The sequence below is a fragment of the Eumetopias jubatus genome, unplaced genomic scaffold, assembly GCF_037043125.1.
Source record: "Eumetopias jubatus isolate StellerSeaLion01/CBP00866 unplaced genomic scaffold, mEumJub1_p1.0 scaffold_8, whole genome shotgun sequence".
NCBI classification, from domain to species: domain Eukaryota; kingdom Metazoa; phylum Chordata; class Mammalia; order Carnivora; family Otariidae; genus Eumetopias; species Eumetopias jubatus.
The window spans coordinates 52264524-52285706 of NW_028274814.1; the positions used below are offsets into that span (position 1 = coordinate 52264524).

The window sequence follows — 21183 nt, forward strand, 5'->3', positions numbered from 1 at the left end:
ATTAAAGAAAATGTAATTTAAGAATGCTATTAGTAATGCATCATAATCTCAGAAAGCAAAGCTAGAGTTAAAATGGAAGATTTATATAGATGAATCTCTGTGAAATGACCAGGTCTTTGTTTCTTTTTCAGAATTCTCTCTTGATTTCTTCATATACCTACAACTCCATTTGAAACTTTAAAACAAATCGTTAACAGATATACATCCTACTACCATTATTCAAATGAGGCATACTTAACATTACACTACAATTCAGGCACAAAAGCGTAAGTATCATCTGATTCAGCAGATATATATCCACTTGCGGGAGACCCTGGATGTTCATTTCTGTCTTGCATATGTCAGAGAGTGACAAAAAGATAAAAGGTTCTAAAACTAATGTAAACCTTGCTACAAGTATTTCTAGTGATCAAAATAACTATATACAGCACATGAATTACACTAGTTCTATAATTCACATCTTCACACTTCCTCTCCCACGCTCACTCCAGAAGCTCTTTTAATACTTCAACAGCCTGGTGTTAAATGGATTCCATTCTTGAATTCTGGCAAGCCATTTGAAGCTTTCATACCACTAATAAAGGCATATTGGTAGTACTATAGTTATAAATTTAAACAAAATTATGTAAATATCAAGCAACAGTGAGAGCAACTACTGTTTCCACAGGGTAAGTCCTGCAAAGGGACAGCTGGGCATTTTATCTTAGACATGAGGGGGTTGGGGAAAGGCCAGAGCCAATGGTTCACCCACCAGGTTGCCATCTGGCTTGGGACCAAGGAGAACAATCAAGCCTGGCAAAAGAAGTCACTGTGTCGTGCCTCCAACTGGGCATTAGCTTTATCCCAATGGACACTGTTAGGAGGCACAGTTTCATGCCATTCTTCTACCGTATGAATTCTCCCCCTGTGCCAGGCAGATGAGGAGAAGATTCGGTCACAGTCAGTGTTGGCCTGACCTCAATTAAGATACTTGTCCCGGGCGCCTGGGTGGCTCAGTTGGTTAAGCAACTGCCTTTGGCTCAGGTCATGATCCTGGAGTCCCAGGATCGAGTCCCGCTTCTTTCTCCCTCTGACCCTCTTCCCTCTCATGTGCTCTCTCTCTCTCTCTCTCTCTCTCTCTCTCTCTCATTCTTTCTCTCAAATAAAAAAAAAACTTAAAAAAAAAAAAGATACTTGTCCCATTTGGAAAAAAGGAGTTTAAATGGCTCCTGTTCTATAAACTCCCAAAGAGTCCAGAACCCAAACCAAAATTGCAGGCAAATGAAGGAAAGGATGGAGTTGGCAGGGGTCATGAGCTTGGCAGGAAAAGGAAAACAGGAATGGAAATCCTGAATCTCTTCACACCACATCATTAAAAATTTGGAAATACAAGGGAGAAACAGAAGGATGAGTCACATAATAACAGATTCTTGTTTTATTTAGTAGCTCATCTTAGGATCTAGTAGTTGACATGGGTTGGTAGTAAATGAAGAATAAGTGAATAGGTATTCAGCTTTAGGTCCTGGGTGAACAGAGTAACAGTCATGCATGCTAACAGAGACAAAGACATCCCCAAATAACTCAAACTCTTTTTCCATGACTGGAAATGAGGACTCCTGTCCCTGAACACCCAACTCCATGTAAAAGTGTATGTGAAATATGTGAAAGAACCACACCCCCCAAAAAAATCTCTATGAGCAAAAATATTAGCCGTATTTTCTTCCCATGTGTAAGACACAGGGATGCAGGCTGGCTGAGCAACGTGTAATGGGATGCTGTGATATGAAGAGGCCAGGGCAATCATTAGGCTCCCTGGGCATTCCCAGCCACTCACTCTCTTCTCCACCTCTCCACCTGAAGGGAAAGAGTGCTCCCTGTCTAAAGCTTAAGCCCTTGAGACCACAGTTCCTCACCTCACTACCCTCTCTACCAAAGTACCTCCCTGGCCCTATGTGTGCACATACCCAGAAAGGGTGTGTCCGAGATCAAGTCGGCTTGATCCTACTGGCTAAAGCTGTCAGGAGAGTAACTGTCTATGGATGACATCTACCAAAGGACCATGGAGAGGACATCACTCACATGTAGGCACACTTTCAGAGCCTTTTGAAGTCTGTCAGCCAATGCTTTCTGTCTCAAGATTTTGGAAAATCAGCCCTTCCTCCTAGATACTTAAACGTATTCACCTTGCCACCACCCTGAAGCAGTGGTGGCTCATTCCATGGGTTTCCTGCTCAGCAAATCCTTAAACTACTGTTTCCCAAGCACCCAAACCCACAACTCTACTTCAAAATTTAACAAGCTTACTCTCCCCTCTCCTCCTTTCCTGTCTGCCAACATTCACAGCTACCCTAATGATCTCTCCCGAACCCTCCGCTGACTTTTTACTCTGCAGTTTTGCTCCACTTCTTAAATAATCCCATGTTCTTGCACATTTATCTCACCCTCCCTGAGTGAGGCCTTCCTAACACCACATGCCTCTTACAATTTTATGCTTCCAGGAAGTATTGCTTTTGATTGCTCTTTCCCCAGCTAAATACCATTACTCGTATATTTTAGATGATTCTGAAGCAGCTCCAATCACATTTCCCCTCTATTAAAGATATACCATTTTTACTTAGCAAGAGTTGTACTCTGATATCCTTCTCCAAACTGTTGACTGATCAGTTCACTCTCGCATGGAATTTTTCCTGTAACCAAAGTTACATGGAAGAAAATGTTGCTAAATATTCAGTATGAGAATAAGTAACAAGTGAAACTGTATGGTCCACGGAGGAATTAAATATGGTGAACTTAAGAACATTAGCAATGTAGTCTAACAACAGAGTTTCACCAGAAAAGACAACAATGAAATACTCCAAGTAGACCTATATTGATATATGAAAATGATGAAAATAATAAATAGCAGAAATCAATACTTATTGCAGGGCTTCAAGGAGTGTTTTTAGACTGAGGAAATCCCAACATCTCAAATCCACAAAGAGATTTTGCTGAAAAAAATTTTTAAATTTTTACTTTGTTTTTACAATATATACAGGAATGAAGTCATCCTTTGGGGAAAGTTTAACACCATTTCAATAAACACACGTACAACTATTTGATTATACAATACATTATTTGGCACATTTAGTACTTTTTTCACATTACTTATCTATCAGAAACCCAGTTAGGATTCCAGGATCCTAACGTGTAGGATTTATTCTTTATTACTAAATTATATGTCCTACCAAGAACTTTAAATAGAACTCAGAACACATAGATCTGTAAATTTACCATTATCAAACCAAAACAAAAAGTGCTTCTATCATTCCTAGGTCCCAAAACAAAATAAACAAAAACTATAAGAAAATTATGGGTTCTTATTGGCAGAACAAACTTTTAAACCCCCTTAGAGTTAATTTATGTGTATTCTATTCATAATCAAGTAACAGGGATTGTAAAGCATGGTTCATCCGTATAGAATTCACTCAACAACTATTTGGGGCACTATATTAGATACTACCATGGTTCCTTAATCCATTGTACCCCAGATTTTTTTAAATGTTATACAACACTATCCTTACAGTCTTCAACTAATAAACATTATTTACTAAGTATTTAATAATAAGAAATTTTGGCCATGACAGGTTTATATTTTAAAACACATACATTTCTATATTTAGAAAAAGATACATTCAAATCCCTAAAATACAGGACTCACAGGACTTCTAATATAAAAGTGCACTTAAAAAAAATCTGCTTTTAGGGGCGCCTGGGTGGCTCAGTTGTTAAGCATCTGCCTTCAGCTCAGGTCATGGTCCCAGGGTCCTGGGATCGAGCCCCACATCGGGTTCCCTGCTAAGTGGGATGCTTCTCCCTCTCCCACTCCCCCTGCTTGTGTTCCCTCTCTCGCTGTGTCTCCGTCAAATAAATAAATAAAATCTTTTTTTTTAAAAATCCGCTTTTAGGGGTCCCTAGATGGCTCAGTCAGTTGAGCAGCCAACTCTTTTTTTTTTTTTAAGATTATTTATTTATTTGACAGAGAGAAAGAGAGCACAAGTAGGCAGAGCAGCAGGCAGAGGGAGAGGGAGAAACAGGTCCCCTGCCAAGCAGGGAGCCCAATGCGGGGCTCTATCCCAGGACCCTGGGATCATGACCTGAGCCGAAGGCAGACGCTCAACTAACTGAGCCACCCAGGTGCCCGAGCATCCAACTCTTGATCTTGGCTCAGGTCATGATCTCAGAGTCATGAGACAGAGCCCCCTGTTGGGCTCCATGCGGGAGCCTGCTTCAGATTCTCTCTCCGGGCACCTGGGTGGCTCAGTCCATTAAGCGTCTGCCTTCAGCTCAGGTCATGATCCCAGGGTCCTGGGATCGAGTCCCTCATCCAGCTCCCTGCTCAGCAGGGAGTCTGATTCTCCCTCTCCCTCTGCTGCTCCCCCTACTTGTGCTCTTTCTCCCTCTCAAATAAATGAAATCTTAAAAAAAATGATTCTCTCTCCCTCTCCTGCTGCCCCTCCCACCATGTGCTCTCTCTCTCTCTCTCAAAAAACCCAAAATACAAACCAATAAGAGCCTGTTTTAATTTGAATTGTCTGATAAAAGTATAATTTAGACAGCACCACTGACCAGCCCTTTTTTTTAAAGATTTATTTATTTATTTGAGAGAGAGAGAGAACACAAGTGGGAGGGGCAGAGGGAGAGGGAGAGAGAATCTCAAGCAGACTCCGTGCTGAGTGTGGAGCTGACTCGGGGCTCGATCTCACAACCCGGGGATCATGACCTGGGCTAAAATCAAGAGTCGGAAGCTTAACAGACTGAGCCACCCAGGCGCCCCCAGTCTTAAACTACAATATACAGTTACCATAATGACATCATTTTACTCTTTTGGAAAATAAAATGTCCTAGTTGAATCATCTTGGAACACAAACGTAGTATCACTCAGTCAAACCCTTTTGAATTCCAGCCATGTTAGGTTTCCTCCACGTGCTTCAAGGCAGTAAAATCAAATGTCCTATATTTCTATGTCCCTCGTTGCAAGGCAGTATCTCCCATGGATACCTAATCATGTTTATTAAATCACGCTGCAAAATGACAACAGTAAAATGATTTCTAAGATCATTTCCATTTTTAGATCCACTCAATACAATGGTGTAGTGTGACATGTTGACAAGGACGTTGGTGGAAGCTTGTATTATTTGCAAAGTTAAAACTTCTCTCAGGCTACTTACTACTTACAAAAGGAAAAAGGCATTTATGATGAAGAGATAGGATGGAGCACCACCTTAACGAAGTGATCAATTATCACCAATAAGTCACACTGACATCACACACCTCCTGATGTGATGCAATAGGAAATTCACACCATCACTCATGGAGTCCCCTTACAAAATCGTCCAACCTGTATAAGTTATCTAGTACTGTGTGAAAATTCCCCAGCACTCAGAAATTTGAAAAAATAATAATAATTTATTAGCTCTCCCTGTTTCTGTGCATCAATTATTCAGACAGACCCCAGCTGGGACTGTTTATCTCTACTACATCTAGGACCTCAGCCAGCAGAACTAAATCATCTGAAGGCCCATTCACTCACACATCGGGTTGTCAGCTGAGACCTTAACTGTAACTGTCTAACGTCATCAGAGGGCCTATGCTTCCTCACAATGTGCTGGCTGGGTTCCAACAGCAAGCATCCCCAGAGTGAGTGAGTGAGTGAGTCTTAAGGCACAGAGCATGACTTCCACCTCACTGCAATTGTCAGCTGTCACAAGTCCTTGCCCACACCCAAAGGGAGGGAACAAAGACTCCACCTCTCAGGTGAAGGATGTCAGTCACATTTTAAGAAAAGGACATGAGAGGTGCCTGGGTGGCTCAGTCGGTTAAGCATCTGAATCTTGAATTCAGCTCAGGTCATGATCTCAGGGTCATGAGATTGTGCCCCCTGTCAGGCTCTGCACTGGGTGTGGAGTCTGCTTAAGATTCTCTATCCCTCCCCCTCTGCGCATCCATCCCACCCTGTGACTCATGCACACAATTTCTCTCTTAAAAAAAAAAGAAAAGAAAGAAAGGATGTGAGATGGGCTAAATATATTAGTGCAGCTACCTCTGAAAGAAATAATCTGCTACAACCAGAATCTAATCACTAAGAAGCAATCAAGACAAATTCATAATGTGGACTATTCAACAAGACAACCAGCCTGAATGGTTCAAAAAATAAATTTCACAAAAGACAAATGAGGGGCGCCTGGTGGCTCAGTTGGTTAAGCCACTGCCTTCGGCTCAGGTCATGATCCTGGAGTCCCGGGATCGAGTCCCACATTGGGCTCCCTGCTCAGCAGGGAGTCTGCTTCTACCTCTGACCCTCTTCCCTCTCGTGCTCTCTCTCTCTCATTCTCTCTCTCTCAAATAAATAAAACCTTTAAAAAAAAAAAAAAAAGACAAATGAGATGGGGCATGTCCTAGATCTGTCCAATACAACTTTCTGTGATGATGGAAATATTCTGTATTTGTGCTGTCCAAGAGAATGACCACTAGCCACATATGGCTACTCAGTACCTGAAATCGGCCTAGTGTGACTAAGGAACTAAATTTTTTATTGTATTAAATTGTAGTCTATTTAGCCACATACAGCTAGTGGCTACCATACTGGAGAGCACAGGTATAGATCAGAGGAGGCCTGTCCTGAAGAGACAAGACAACCAAATACAATGCATTTGCCTTGGCAGATCCTAGCTCAAACAAACAAGGAAAATCTATGAAAGGCAATTTTAGTACAACTGGAGAAACTGGAAAATGGACTATACAATTGATGAAGTCCTAAATCAGTGTTAAACTTTTCTATTATAAAAGTGGTATAGTGGCTATGTAGGAGAATATCCTTGTTCTTCGGAGATAATGTAGTCAGTGATAAAGCACCCTGATGTCTACAGCCTGCAATGAAATGAAGAGGGGGAAAAAAGCATACGTGTCTATGTACCTATACACAGAAAGACACATACATCATACATATGGAGGGGAAGGAAGGAAAGAATGAATTCAAATGTGGTAAAATACTGACAACTGGGGAATTTAGATGAAGCATATGTGGGGGTGCTTACTGTACTATTCATTCAACTTTTCCATAGGTTTAAAAAATTTTTAATAGAAAGATGTGGGGGAATTAAATTTTCTTTCTTCTCTAATACCTACTATATTTCTTACATAAATTGTATTATCAAAATTAGCTATGCTTTCATGTTTTATGACTTGGTACTGTATAACTCCTACATTTTCAATGGATTTCAATAGTAACCATGTTGTTATGATATACCAAGTGTCCCAATAAATATGTTTTGAGGGGCGCCTGGGTGGCTCAGTCAATCAAGCATCCAACTCTTAGTTTCGGCTCAGGTCATTGATCTCAGGGTCCTGGGATCGAGCCCCATGTTGGGCTCCATGCTCAGCGGGGAGTCTGCTTGAGATTCTCTCTCTCTCTGCCCCTCCCCCACTCGTGCACATGCACATGCTCTTTTTTCTCTCTAAAATAAAGAAATATGTTTTCTTTAAATATATATATATCTATATATATATGTTTTATTTGACTGATTAAGTTTAAAAAAGAACATCTGTATGGGGGGTGCCTGGCTGGCTCAGTAAGTAGAGTATGCAACTCTTGATCTTGGGGTTGTAAATTCAAGCCCCATATTGGGTGTAGAGATTACTAAGAGAGAAAAAGGAACATTTATTAGTTAATTGGGAAGCAGAACTACTCCCTGCCAAATAAAGTTATAATGTGCTCTTGAAAAAAATTTTTTACTACTTCCAGATACTTTTTATTGAGGTATAGTTGACATATAACATTGTATTAAGTCTCAGGTATAGAACATTATGATTCAATATTTGTATATGTTGCAAAATGATCACCACGTTAAGTCTAGTTAACATCCCAGTTATATCATGTTTTCAACGTAGCAATTAGCTATATTTTCAGAATGTTGATCTGATTCAACACAGAAATGATTTTACACAATAAATAAAATACTAAAGGCCTAAAGTATTTAATACGAATCAATTAAGATATATACAAAAAAAGAATTATATTGAAATGAGAAATGTATACATAAAAAGAAAGATACAAGAATCAGCAAGTTAAATCTCCATATACTAAAAAAGTTCTCAAACTCTCTTAAATCTCAGGTTGTGTTTTCACTATAAAATTATAATCAGGTGTTTCTGATATAAATTTAACTCAACTTAAAATAGATTTTTTTTTTTTTTTTAGGAAAAAGTCATAATCGTAGCTGGGTAATAAGAATAGGTATGTATGCTAATGACATCAGATAATGACATCTGGCTGGGTTCAAACACCCAACCTTCCAAGTTGGTTATAGAAACAAGGAAGGCAATGAAATGTGGAATATAATATTTAACAACGCTGAAGGATGGCACATCTGGATCAGTTCCAAACTAAACGGAGAGACTGGGCCTATTAGAGAATACAGAAATAGCCTGACTGTTGCTTAGTTTTCCAACAATGGATCCTTAGGGCATGAGAATAAGAGGCAGGAACAGACTTGACATGCAAGGCAACCTACCACCTTGCACCACAGTTACTGTGCTGGATTTACAACAAGGGGCCTCTGTTCCTTAATGGAAAATACTCAAAGATTCTAAACTCTAAGCAGCTTTGTAAAGGTAATGATGCTCCTCTCAACTAGATGCTAAAGGTAAATTCACGAGGCTACAGTACAGGCACACGCTACATGGCACCCTCCTTTCTCTGTCCCATTTTAGCCTGGCACAAAATTTTAGTGAGGCTCTTCCATGCCATATAATGCCACTGTTCTAGTTTAGACTTCAAAGTCACAAATTCCAGTCACATTTCACACCCAGGATATACCTATCCCATGCCTCCTCCACTTATTTATGTCTACCATTTTTTGTTAAAGTATACAAAATTATTTATCTTCCAAGTAGTTTCCCTGGTACTGTGAAACAAGCCATGACTTGTTCATTTTTTATCCATAACAATACTCAGCACAGTATTTTGTACAATGCCAGAGTATAAAAGATACTATATCAGAAAAGTTAGCTGAAGCTAGATGAGAGGTCAAAAGACAATCTACTTAAATCAACATAGTTCTAGGCAAAAGCAAATTAAGAAACCTGCCAGGATCAGTAGGAGACAGGACAAATATCAAACAAAAGCTATCAGGACCACAGACGGACTGATTTTATGAAAACTAAAATGAACAGGCCTTTGAAGACCTATTCTCTCTTAAGTCTATGACTCACTGTAAATCATCAAAGTTGTATTTTCCGGGCTTGGTAAAGCTTCAAAGTGACAAAGTAGGAAAAAAGTATGAGACACTGAAATTACTGGGGATAGGAGAGGGAGAAATAAACAACAGGAGGCCAACAAAAACAAAAACTGAAGAAGACAAATTTCTTCAGAAAAGAAGCGTGATCTGGGCATCTGGGTGGCACAGTTGGTTAAGCACCAACTCTTGATTTTGGCTTAGGTCCTGATCTCAGGGACACAAGACCGAACCCTGCATCAGGCTTGACCTCAGAGCAAAGTCAGCTTGGGAATCTCTCTCTCCCCCTCCTTCTGCCCCTCCCCTCCACACTCTCACTCTCCCTCTCTAAAAATAAATAAATTTTAAAAAAAGAAGTGTGATCATTAGCATTACAAAGAAGTGCTTTTCAAAATGTCTACAGGGAGTTAAAGGAATCAGAAAAATCTCATATAAATGAGATCTAAATCTCATATAGTATTTTTGTTTTAGATACATGCCTACACTTGCAGAAAAGTTTTAACAGAGAAATGAATACTCTTCAGTGATTTGCGCTGGTATTTTAAAAAAAAGAAGTTTAAGAAAGAATGCGATACTGACCATGAGACCCTTGTCCAAGTTAAAAGCTAAGTGAAATTGATTTTCATCCAGGCTCAAACATACAAAATAAGACTCCATAGGGTCATTCATATATACATCTGACTTGATTCTCCGAAAGAGGCGAAATCATTCAATCATTATTACCACAAGGAATTAGTCTTAAGTTGTAGATGTTCACAACATTTCCTCTAACCTTAAAGACCAGCTCACATTTTAAGATTCTCAGATTTATACTTTTCAAATTCTACAGATCAAACGGCAATCCCTGGTTTTTGACAAAGGGGACAATGACGATGCTGATGATGGTGGAGAAATATAATGGCAGCAGCTAAGGTGTGGTGTGAAGTGAAGAACGAGAGACTGCATGATTGCTTTTTGTATTACACTCAAAAAATAACCGTGTGTTTATACAGTTAAGGAGCACCTAAAGAATGTTATTTAAAATATATATCCACACTGATGAGTTTACAAAATGGAAAGAGAATGAGATATAAATAGAATCAAGAGAGTTCTTGCCACCTTTTTCACAAATTAATTTTGTAGAAATAGACTAGTTCCACTGAGGTCTGGAGAATACTGCTTACCAGCGGTATTTTATGGGGAAAAAAACCCACAAAATTTGTTTCTGCTATAAAATTTACTTTGAAGCTTTCTGTTCTAAAGCCACAGGTTGTACACAGGACAAGCCCATTAAATGACAGAGAAGAGCGGTACAAATGAAACCCTCCTCAAGGAACATCCTACTGAATGGAAAACACAAAAGTTCACAATAACAGGTCAGGCTTGGTCCATAAAAAAGTACTTTATACCAACACTGTGAGTTTCTCTAGTCTCCATAAGAGCAAACTAAATGCTCTGTTTTTCCAATACATTAAGAAAGTTTTATATTCACCCACCCCCCAACATCAAACTGTAATATGTCTTAGTCTCTACTAAACATAGTTGTTGTAATAAGGAAATTTAAAAGATTGCTGGCTATAGCACTCCTTCCAGGAATACCTGTCAAAATGCCCATTTGTCAGTTTCAAGCTGTCTGGAAATGTATTTTCCCCATAGGATTTCCCAAAGTAAAAACATATCAAGTAGAAAAATATATTACAGAATTATCTTTCCCCAGCAAATAAAAGCTAGATATTTTTGGGTTGTTATTTTACTAAGTTTTCCATTAGATTTAGAATAATGTAAAGAAATGATAAACATTATCCAAAAAATTAGAATGGTGCTACTCTTCCACTGTAATTGAGAAGTGACATGGATTAAAATCAAGGACTTGTAGAATATTAGAGCTGGGAAGGAATCTTGGAGATACCCAACTTTTTAAAGACTGTTCTGGGTTATACAATTAATTATTGAATAATCCTGGGGGAATGGGTTAAGATTGGGATCTGTGAATTTTAAAAGAGATTACAGCAGTTTCCCAGCAAAATACACAAAGTCGGGTATGGAGTAGTTACCAAATATTAATTAAAGAATACCACTTTAAAAGTTGGATTCTTGATACGTTAAAAGTCACAAAATTATCAGATGCCAATTTTTTAAAAGGGGAAAAAAATTTTTAATGTTAAATCAAGCAAATATAATCCCTTTCTATCATAGCAGTGGTTTGTCCATCCACACACACCCATATAGGTGGATAGCTAACATTAAACAATATTGACAGTTGTCTCATGAAGTCATCTTAACAGTGAAACCCGGGAAAATATGATACAATAGTAAAAAAAGACAAAAAGAGAAAGTCTGGCACTCTCTGCAGGTATTCTAGGTTTATGCGCCTTTTGATTAGGTCGAAAAAGAAAAAAGAAAAACAAACTAAATGGGCCAAAACCATTTCTTAGACACATACTATTTTAATCAGACTATACTTTTGACATTTATAGATGAAATTAAAATCACTGAGCATTTAAAATAGAAAATAAAAATTAGGCACAGCTACTGTTGTTCATAATTGCAGTGGCAAATAATTCTCTGGAAGATTCTTAAATTCTTTGTGAAGAAATAGCCCATTTCCTTTTCCATATGCCCTCAAGTTAAACGAAACATTTACTTTATGTTCCAAGAACCAAAAAGAGAAGGACAGGAGTTATCTTTCTATAGAATAATGTTGATAAAATAAATTGGTGTATACTTATCAAAAAGCACACAAAATAAGAGATATAATCAGGTACATGTTATAAATCATTCCTCAATCATTAAGACAAAATAGCAATTCTACTTCTGTAAATTTTATCCAGGATTCTCATTAAAATACATATAACAAGGAAGAGATAAATGAAAAATGCATTTTTGTGGAAATATTTAAGGGAATCATTCAAAATTTCAGTTAAAAGGGGCGCATGGGTGGCTCAGTCGGTTAAGCACCCAACTCTTAATTTCAGCTCAGGTCATGATCTCAGGGTCATGAGACTGAGCCCTGTGTCCGTGCTAGGTGTGGAGCCTGCTTAAGGTTCTTTCTCTCTCTCTGCCCCCCCACAAAGGCCCCCAACTCATGCTGTCTAAAAAAAAAAAAAATTTTTTTTCAGGTACAATAAGCAAATTAATTTATGGTTATCAATCAACTTTCAAAAGTTCAAACAAATATGGTATAAGACATTATTGTTGGCAAAAATTAAAACAAAACATTCCCACAGAAATATCTTAAAAGCAAGACACATTTTAAGACATTAACATATAAAGGCACTTATGATTTAAAATAGTCTCTATAAAATTATTCTATACATGTCATGAGAATATTCAAGATTCTGTTGAAGTTCTCCTCAAACAATGAACATCTCTAAATAGTAACATTTTCAGTCCTTTGTTTAATGCTAGCATTCTCCAGAATCTGAGTACACAGCAAAATGAACTGAACACAGTACAAAAAAATTTCCTGAGCATGCTGACCAAAGACATGTTTCATTATTTTTCAAAGGTTCTTCCAGTTTTGTTTTACTCTGGGCAGCTGAATAATATCCAAAATAGTTCCACTGCCATAATTATTTGTAATTTTCATACTTTTAATTGGATTTGATTCATTATAAAAACCTGGATTAAGAATCACTTAATAATACCCTAATAGGCAATAGTGAATCTAATTCACTTTACCACATTTTGAAAATGTGCAAAATGAATTACAAAAAAGCAGGAAAAGAATAGATAGCATTATTCATACTATTAAAAAATTCATAATTACCACGGAGCTTGATAAAAACAATGTACTAAAGCATGGCTTTTGAGGCCCTTTTCATGAGTGTTTTTTTAAGTGAAAATATCAGAGAGATCTCACTGTCTTACTCATAGGTTGTTATTTTACACAAACCTTGAAAACTGTACTCTAATGACAGGAATGGATAGAAAGGGGAGGTGTAAAATTGAAATACTCTCACCTTTGCTGGCCTTTTATTTCAGTTCAGTTTCTCCATAGAGTAAGTTATAAACTACTTTAAGACAATGAATGGTTCAACTGACTAAATCTGTGAGATGTTTAAAGGGAATAATCATAGCCTACATTTAAAAGACCTTGTAAGAACTTGAAAAACAGGCATGTTTGCCAGAGGTTTTATTCTAAATAACAGAGTGCATTCTGATTGTCTCCATGATTAAACTTTTTCAGAGTACTTCAATTTAGGCTCAGTAAAAATTGTGGCCACTATTACATTTTTCCTTTTCAGACTGAGAGCTGAGGTGTTATTCGTACAAAATTCACAAGGGAATATACAAGACAGGAATTCATTCATTTCATCATTTAACACATGTATATTGAGCTCCTATCACACACACAATCACCACTCTAGGCCTTGTGACTTGTCTCAAAGTAGAAATTAGATATGGAGCATCCCTTGGAGAAGCTTAATACCTGGTGGAAGGTAAGATGTGTGTGTGTGTGTATATATATATATACAGTACACGTTAAAAAGAAATGCCAAAGGATCCTGAGAAAACATATGGGGAGAACATTTATCAGAGAACATAAAGATTATTCCATGATGGCACAGAATAAATTTGCCCAATGACAGATTCGATTTGCACGTGAAGATAAAGTCAAACATATTCCAGGTAAAAAGAGAAAAGAGAGATACTAAAGGCAGAGAAATCGGAAAGACTGAGGAGGACAGGGAGACGTGCGCAGTACTTCACCTTGGCTAATCAGCAGTTCATAGGAAAGACGGTAGCGGGGCTAAACTTAAAACGAAGGGAGGTCACCAGGTTGTGGAGGGCTGAAACTGAGCCTGCTTCTGTTGGCAGTGTTTTAAGTAATGGACTGACATGATCTAAGCTCAGCTTCAGCAAAACTGACCTAGAAGCAGTACTTAAGTATAAATTGAAGTAGGATGGAGGCAGATGTAGAGACCACATAGAAGGTAACAGTTTAAGAAAACAGTCATGTGCCCTAAAGTAGTGAAAGTAGGGCAAATAAGGCAAAAGCAAGGGAAAACTTCAGTTTGAAAATAGCGGTACTTGGCAACCAACTGGATACGGCAAAGGAAGAAGTGGTCAAAGTTATGTTCTTATAATGGGCTAGAAATTCTCCCTAGAATTGAACTATTCCTGGAGCTAACTCATTGTAAGGATTATCTGTGCCAGTATTGAGAGCTAATTTCAAAATACAAAAGAAAGTGGGGGGAATTTATTTTGTACAATTTCATCATGACCTCAAATGAGATACCGTAGAGACACTGTTGTCCACATTTGCTTCACTCTGCCTTTTATTTCTATACCGTTGGAAATGAATTAGAGAAAACATACCCATCATATACAAGTCATTCAAGTGACAAAGAAACACAAAACTCAAGAATTATCTAATCATAACTTTCTTTTCAAACTCTAGGCAATAAGCCACTGGATAGAAGAGTAAGCTTTGCCCAAACAACAAATGAGGGTTGGAAAAGCACAAGGTTAGCACTGTGGAGTGGAAAAACTTTGGTCTCTATAGAGAGTTGTGGAGTCCGACCCACTCCCTACCAAAACAAGGGAGCTTAACTTTTGGATATCAACCAAAGACAAGTCCTAGCCCAAGCAACCCAAAATAACACATTGTCACCAGAAGGAGTAAAACTATCCCATGAAACATGGCTGAGTAAATTTTTGTCCTTCAAGCTTTTTTACCTTCATGCTTTAATTTGGGAAGATTTTATCACCATTCTCTAATTTGGTTTAATTTCAGCCATATCACTCTAGTAGATGATCTGAAAAAAAAAATCAATTTATCAAGATGTTAGAGACTTTGGGGAATAGTTTGGATGTGAAACAAAAGAGAGTTGAACCTTGAACAATGTGGGGGTTAGAAGCACCAACTGCTGCACAGTCAAAAATCCACACAGAACTTCTGACTCCCCAAAACCTTAACTATTAGTAGCCGACTGTTGGCCCAAAGTCTTATCAATAACATAAAAAGTTGGCCAACACATAATCTGCAGGTTATATATATATATATATATATATATATTACATACAGTTTTCTTACAATAAAATATGCTACAGAACAAAAAAAAAAGAAGAAAACCAAAAGGAAGTGAAAATACATTTACGGTACTATACTGTATTTATCGAAATAAGTCCACATATAAGTGGAGTACTGATTCAAACTCATATTGTCCAAGAGTCAACTGTATCCACAAAACAAGAATTTAAATAGCATAAACAATTTAAGATCAAGACAGCTGAAATGAGATAAACCAACCTAATCACTATCAGACAAAAGTAGTATCTTCTTTTAGCAAAAGAATTCTTCTACCCCTGGATCAGCAAAGGGAAAAGAGAGATGAAAACCTCTCTTAGGGGGAAAGGGGTGGGAGGGTGTAGGGTGGAACAGACTGGTTAAACACAAGAGAAAGGCTAGAAAGAATATTATTCTAGAGGTTTTGGCAAAAATAAAGGTAGGATATGTTTCTCGGATTCTCAGATAGATTTTATGGTTCTTGTTCTTATTATGAAAACAGAAGGAGGAGGAGCAAGATGGCGGAGGTATAGGAGACCTAAACTTCGTCTGGTCCCAGCAGTTCAGCTAGATAGGTATCAAACCATTCTGAACACCTACAAATGCGATAGGAGATCAAAGCAAAGAATAGCAGCAACTCTCTGAACAGAAAAGCGACCACTTTCTGAAAGTAAAGAACGTGTTGAATGCCAACCAACAGAAGTAAGCTGTTCAGCCCAGGGCCTGGATTTGCTTTCTAGAACGGGAAGCTTCAGTGATGGCATCCGAACTCCTTGTTCATGACAATGCCAGCTGTATTGGCCACCGTCCCCTTATTCTGGAAGAACTGATGAGAATTTCATGTCTGGAACCTACTTGCTTTGGTGAATAGGATCAAGATCCGGCATTCAGCATCCATCTTAAACTTATCCCACCTTATTAGAATCATCTCGTTCCTGGGCTGTCTCCCCCGCTGTCATGTTAGCACCCTAAGAGGACGCCTCCTGTGTGTGCTCTGGGACTGGCACAGTCACTGGCACCTACACAACACTTCATGACTCAATGAGTTGAATGAATGAAGCCAGCCTGCCAGCCCACAGAAGGAATACCTTCTACTATCTGTCCCACTCGAAAAGTGGAGGCCAGTTCATATTCACAGGCATGCAAAAGAAGATAAATCTTTGATATTTGAGGCAATAATGAAGATTAAAAGTCCCCAAACCTCTGCAGTTTACCTCATTCGTCTGAAAACTTCTAGTGGGAAAGGTGGCCTTTTTGAAGATGTAACCGTTGGAGCCAAGGCACCCTCCCTGGCATGCAGCTCTCCAGGCCAGAGGCCAGCGTTCTGCATGGCGGGCAGTCATCACAGACGCAAGAACCCGAGCTCCAGAATAAGAGTGTTGCATGAAGTTGTGAGTTGACTTGTTGGCATATTGTCTCTAAGAGAAGAGTTCACTTCAAATCTTTGAAGAACCAAGGCTGTGAAGAAAGTTGTAGTCGCAGAGAAGTTATGTCTCTGTTTCCCACAGAGAGGAATAGCCAAATATGTGCTGTGTCAGCAGCACCTGGGAGGGTATTCGCTCCTGGAGTCCCGTCTGTCCTTTGGGGGATGGAGTGAGGGACTCCGTTGGTGGAACTGAATGTTAACTGCTATGCATCCAGGCAGATAGACTTAACAAACTTCCCATTCGGTTTGCTGGAAACAAATTTTTAGAAAGAAAAATAGAGAATTTTGTATACCTTATTCGGAAGAGATGCTCTGTGAATAAATGTGTGTTGAATGAATGATTAACAAAAAAAAAAATGAAAACAGAAAACTTTAGTCCCTATAAATCAGCTCTATTGGGAATTAAATAAACTTCTGCAAACTCACCTGAGAACATAACATTTTCAGAATGTTTTGGGAAAATAATTTCAAGCATGAGACTTTATTTCAGTACTCAGTCAACACATTTATAATCTCTGCAAAAACCAGACCCTAACTTTGGCACTGGACAGGAAAGTTTTTTTTTAAGTTACTACTCTTCAAAAAGTTATTATGTATACCTCTAGTTAGGTATAAATATAAGTGAAAAAATAATAGCCTCTCGATATCATGAATAATAGATCACTCTCCAATTCATTTCAATTATAACATACAGCTTTTCCACATACATGACTTTTCTAGATAATAGAGTACCTCTTAAAGTAATTTTAAATTATTTTAATTACTTTTATTTCTTTTTGTATACAAATTTAAAATATTTTTTGTAACAATTTATATATTTTACAGCATATTTCTTAATCATTTAAAAAATCTTATTCATGCCTCTATTTGCCAATCTTTCCACAGAAAATTTTGAATATTACAACCATTTCTTTTTTTCAGCTTTAGAGATATAATTAACATATAACATTATGTAAGTTTAAGGTATGCAATGTGATAATCTGATACACATATTGTATATTGCAAAATGATTACCACATTAACTTTAGTTAATACCTCTATAACTTCAAGTAATTACCATTTTTGTGTGTGTGGTGAGAACATTTAAGATCTATTCTCTTAGCAACATTCAAGGATATAATACTGTACTACTGACTATAGTCACAATGTGGTGTTTATATAAGATACCTACAACTTATTCATCTTATAACTGGAAGTTTGTACTCTTTGACTAACAACTCCCTATTTGCCCCACAACCAGCCAAGGCAACCACTATTCTATTCCTGTTTCTCTAAGTTCAGCTTTTTTAGATTCCACACATAAGTGAAATCATAGAGTATTTGTCTTTCTCTATACACATTGCCCTCAATCTATACACACTGTCACAAATGGCAGGATTTTCTTCTTTCCACTGGCTGATAATATATAGGAATAATATTTATATATATATATACATATATATTCACATATATATACACACCACATTTTTCTTTACCAGTTCATCTGTGGAGGGACCCTTAAGGTGGTTTCCAAGTCTTACTCATTGTGAATAATGTTACAGCGAACACAGGGGTGCAGATACCTCTTTGAGATCCTAACTTTCCATCCTTCAATTAATCAGTATCAGGATTTCTGCGTTTTTTTAAGATTTTTTATTTATTTATTTGACAGAGAAAGACAGCGAGAGAGGGAACACAAGCAGGGGAAGTGGGAGAGGGAGAAGCAGGCTTCCCGCCGAGCAGGGAGCCCGATGCAGGGCTCGATCCCAGGACCCTGGGATCATGACAAGAGCCGAAGGCAATGGGCGCCTGGGTGGCTCAGTTGGTTAAGCGACTGCCTTCGGCTCAGGTCATGATCCTGGAGTCCCGGGATCGAGTCCCGCATCGGGCTCCCCGCTCAGCGGGGAGTCTGCTTCTCCCTCTGACCCTCTTCCCTCTCATGCTCTCTATCTCTCATTCTCTCTCTCTCAAATAAATAAATAAAATCTTTAAAAAAAAAAGAGCCGAAGGCAGACGCTTAACGACTGAGCCATCCAGGCGCTCTGGGATTTCCGGATCTTATGATAGTTCCGGTTTTAATTTTTTAAGGCACCTCCGTACTGTTTTCCATAACGACTACCAATTTACATTCTCACCAACAGCTCACAAGGGTTCCCTCTTCTCCCTTTTCATCCTCACCAATACTTGTTATCTCTTGTCTTTTTGATGAAGTCATCCTAACAAGTGTGAGGTACTATCTGTGATTTTGATTTGCATTTCCCTCAGGGGAGCCTGCTTCTCCCTCTGACCCTCTGCCCTCTCATGCTCTCTATCTCTCATTCTCTCTCTCTCAAATAAATAAATAAAATCTTTAAAAAAAAAAAGATTTTTTTTTTTAATTTCCCTTCTAATCTCTTCTTTGACCAATTGGTTATTCAGGAGTATGCTGTTTAATTTCCACACTACTTGTAGATTTTTCAGCTTTCCTCCTGTTACTGATTTCTAGTTTCATATCACTGTGGTCAAAAGAGATATTTGGTATGATTTTAATCTTCTTAAATTTACTGAGCCTTGTTTTGCGACCTATCATATGATCTATTCTGAAGAATATTCTATGTGCACTTGAGACTATTTATTTTTCTGCTTTTGGATGGAATGTTCTACATGGGTCTGTTAGATCCATTTGATCTAAAGTATTGTTCAAATCCAATGGTTCCTTACTGATTTTCAGTATGGACTATCTATCTTTTATTGAAAATAGGGTGTTAATGTCCTCTACTAATATTGTATTGTTTTCTAGTTCTCCCTACAGATTTGTTAGTATTTGCTTAATATATTTGAGTCCTCCAGTGTTGGGTGCATATGTATATTTATAATTTTATAACCTCTTGATAAATTCGCTCTTTATCATTATATAATGACCTTCTGTTTCTTATTATAGTTTTTAACTTAAAATCTATTTTGTCTGATATTAAGTATAGCCACCTCTTCTCTCTTTTGGTTTCAATTTATATAGAATATACCTTCCACCTCTCCAGTTTGAGCCTATGTGTGTTGCTAAAGCTGAAGTGATCTTTCATAGGCAGCATATAGTTAGCTCTTGTTCTGTTTTGTTTTTTTAATCCATTCATCCACCTATGTCTTTTGATTGGAGAATTTAATCCATTTACATTTAAAAGAATTACTGATAGGGAAGGACTTACTAATATCATCTTATTGTTTTTTGGCTGTTTAGTAGTTCCCTTGTTCCTTTTCTCCTCTCTTGCTGTTTTCCTTTGTGAATTGATCATTTCTGGTAATAGTATACTTTGATTCCCTTCTCTATCTTTTGTGTACCTACTGTAGATTTTTGCTTATGGTTACCCACAAGGCTTACAAGAATATCTTATAGATATAATAGTGTATTTTAAGATGATAAGAACTTAACTTTGATCATAGACAAAAACTACACTTTTACTTCCCCCCCACACACACACACATTTTAGGCTTCTGATATCAAAATTTACCTGTTTTTGTCATTTATATCCATCAACAATGTATTATGACTATAGTTATTTTGAATACTTTTGTCCTTTAATCTTTGTACTAGAGTTAGTAAGTTAATGTACCACTATATTATAGTATTACAACATTCTGAAAATGGCTAAATACTTGGCTTTATCAGTGGGTTTTATATTCTCATATGTTTTCCTATTACTAATTAGCATCATTTCATTTCAGTTTGAAGAACTACTTTCAGCATTTCTCATAAGGCAAGTATACTGGTGATGAATTCCTTCAACTTTTGTTTGTCTGGGAAAGTCTTTCTTTATTTCTGAAGAACAACTTTACTGGATAAAATCTTGGTTGGCAGTTTTTTTTTTCCTTAAATATACCATCCCATTCTCTCCTGGCCTGCAATGTTTCTGCTGAGAATTCCACTAACAGCTTTGTGGGGGTCCCCTGTATGTCAGGAACTTTTTTTTTTTTTTTAAGAGAGCACACAAGAGCAGGGCAGGGTGGCGGAGGGAGCGAGGAGAGGGAGAGTATCTTAAGCAAGCTCCATGCCCAGGGCAGAGCCCGAGGCTCAATCTCACTACCTGAGATCATGACGTAAGCCAAAATCAAGAGTCAGATGTTTAACTGACTGAGCCACCCAGGCACCCCTCTTGCTTTCTGTGTTTGATTTTAGACCACTTTATTATGTGTCTTGGATCAGATTATTTTTGGTTGAAATCTTGGGGAGATTGAGCTTCATGAACTTAGATGTCTAATTCTCTCCCAATATTTGATAAATTTTCAGCTCCATTTTTTTTTTTTTTTTAAATAACCTTCATGCCCCCTTTCTCCCTCTCTTTTCCTTCTGGGACTTCAAAAATGTGCTGATTGCTTCTTTTAATGGTATCCTATGGTTCAAGCAGACTTTCTTCATTCTTTTTCATTCTTTCTGTTGTTCTCCTCTAAACCAGATAATTTGAAATAATCTGTCATCTACTTCACAGATTCTTTCTTCTGCTTGATACAGTCTGTTGTCAATGCCTTCTATTGCATTTTTTTGTTTCATTCATATTCCTCAG

At 37.8% G+C, this 21183-nt stretch overlaps 1 protein-coding gene across 4 annotated transcripts in view; it reads right to left on the minus strand.

Annotated features, from left to right (window-relative positions):
* Positions 1-21183, minus strand: part of EPS8 (EGFR pathway substrate 8, signaling adaptor) — a 178039-nt gene that overhangs the window by 133997 nt on the left and 22859 nt on the right. Inside the window, exon 1 of one of the 4 annotated variants that reach the window (XM_088025931.1) lies at positions 16458-16828. The exons of the other annotated variants lie outside the window; for them this stretch is intronic. The gene's annotated coding sequence lies outside the window, so the exon portion shown is untranslated. Of the gene's footprint in view, positions 1-16457; positions 16829-21183 lie in introns of those variants that run through there. 4 annotated transcript variants of the gene reach the window in all.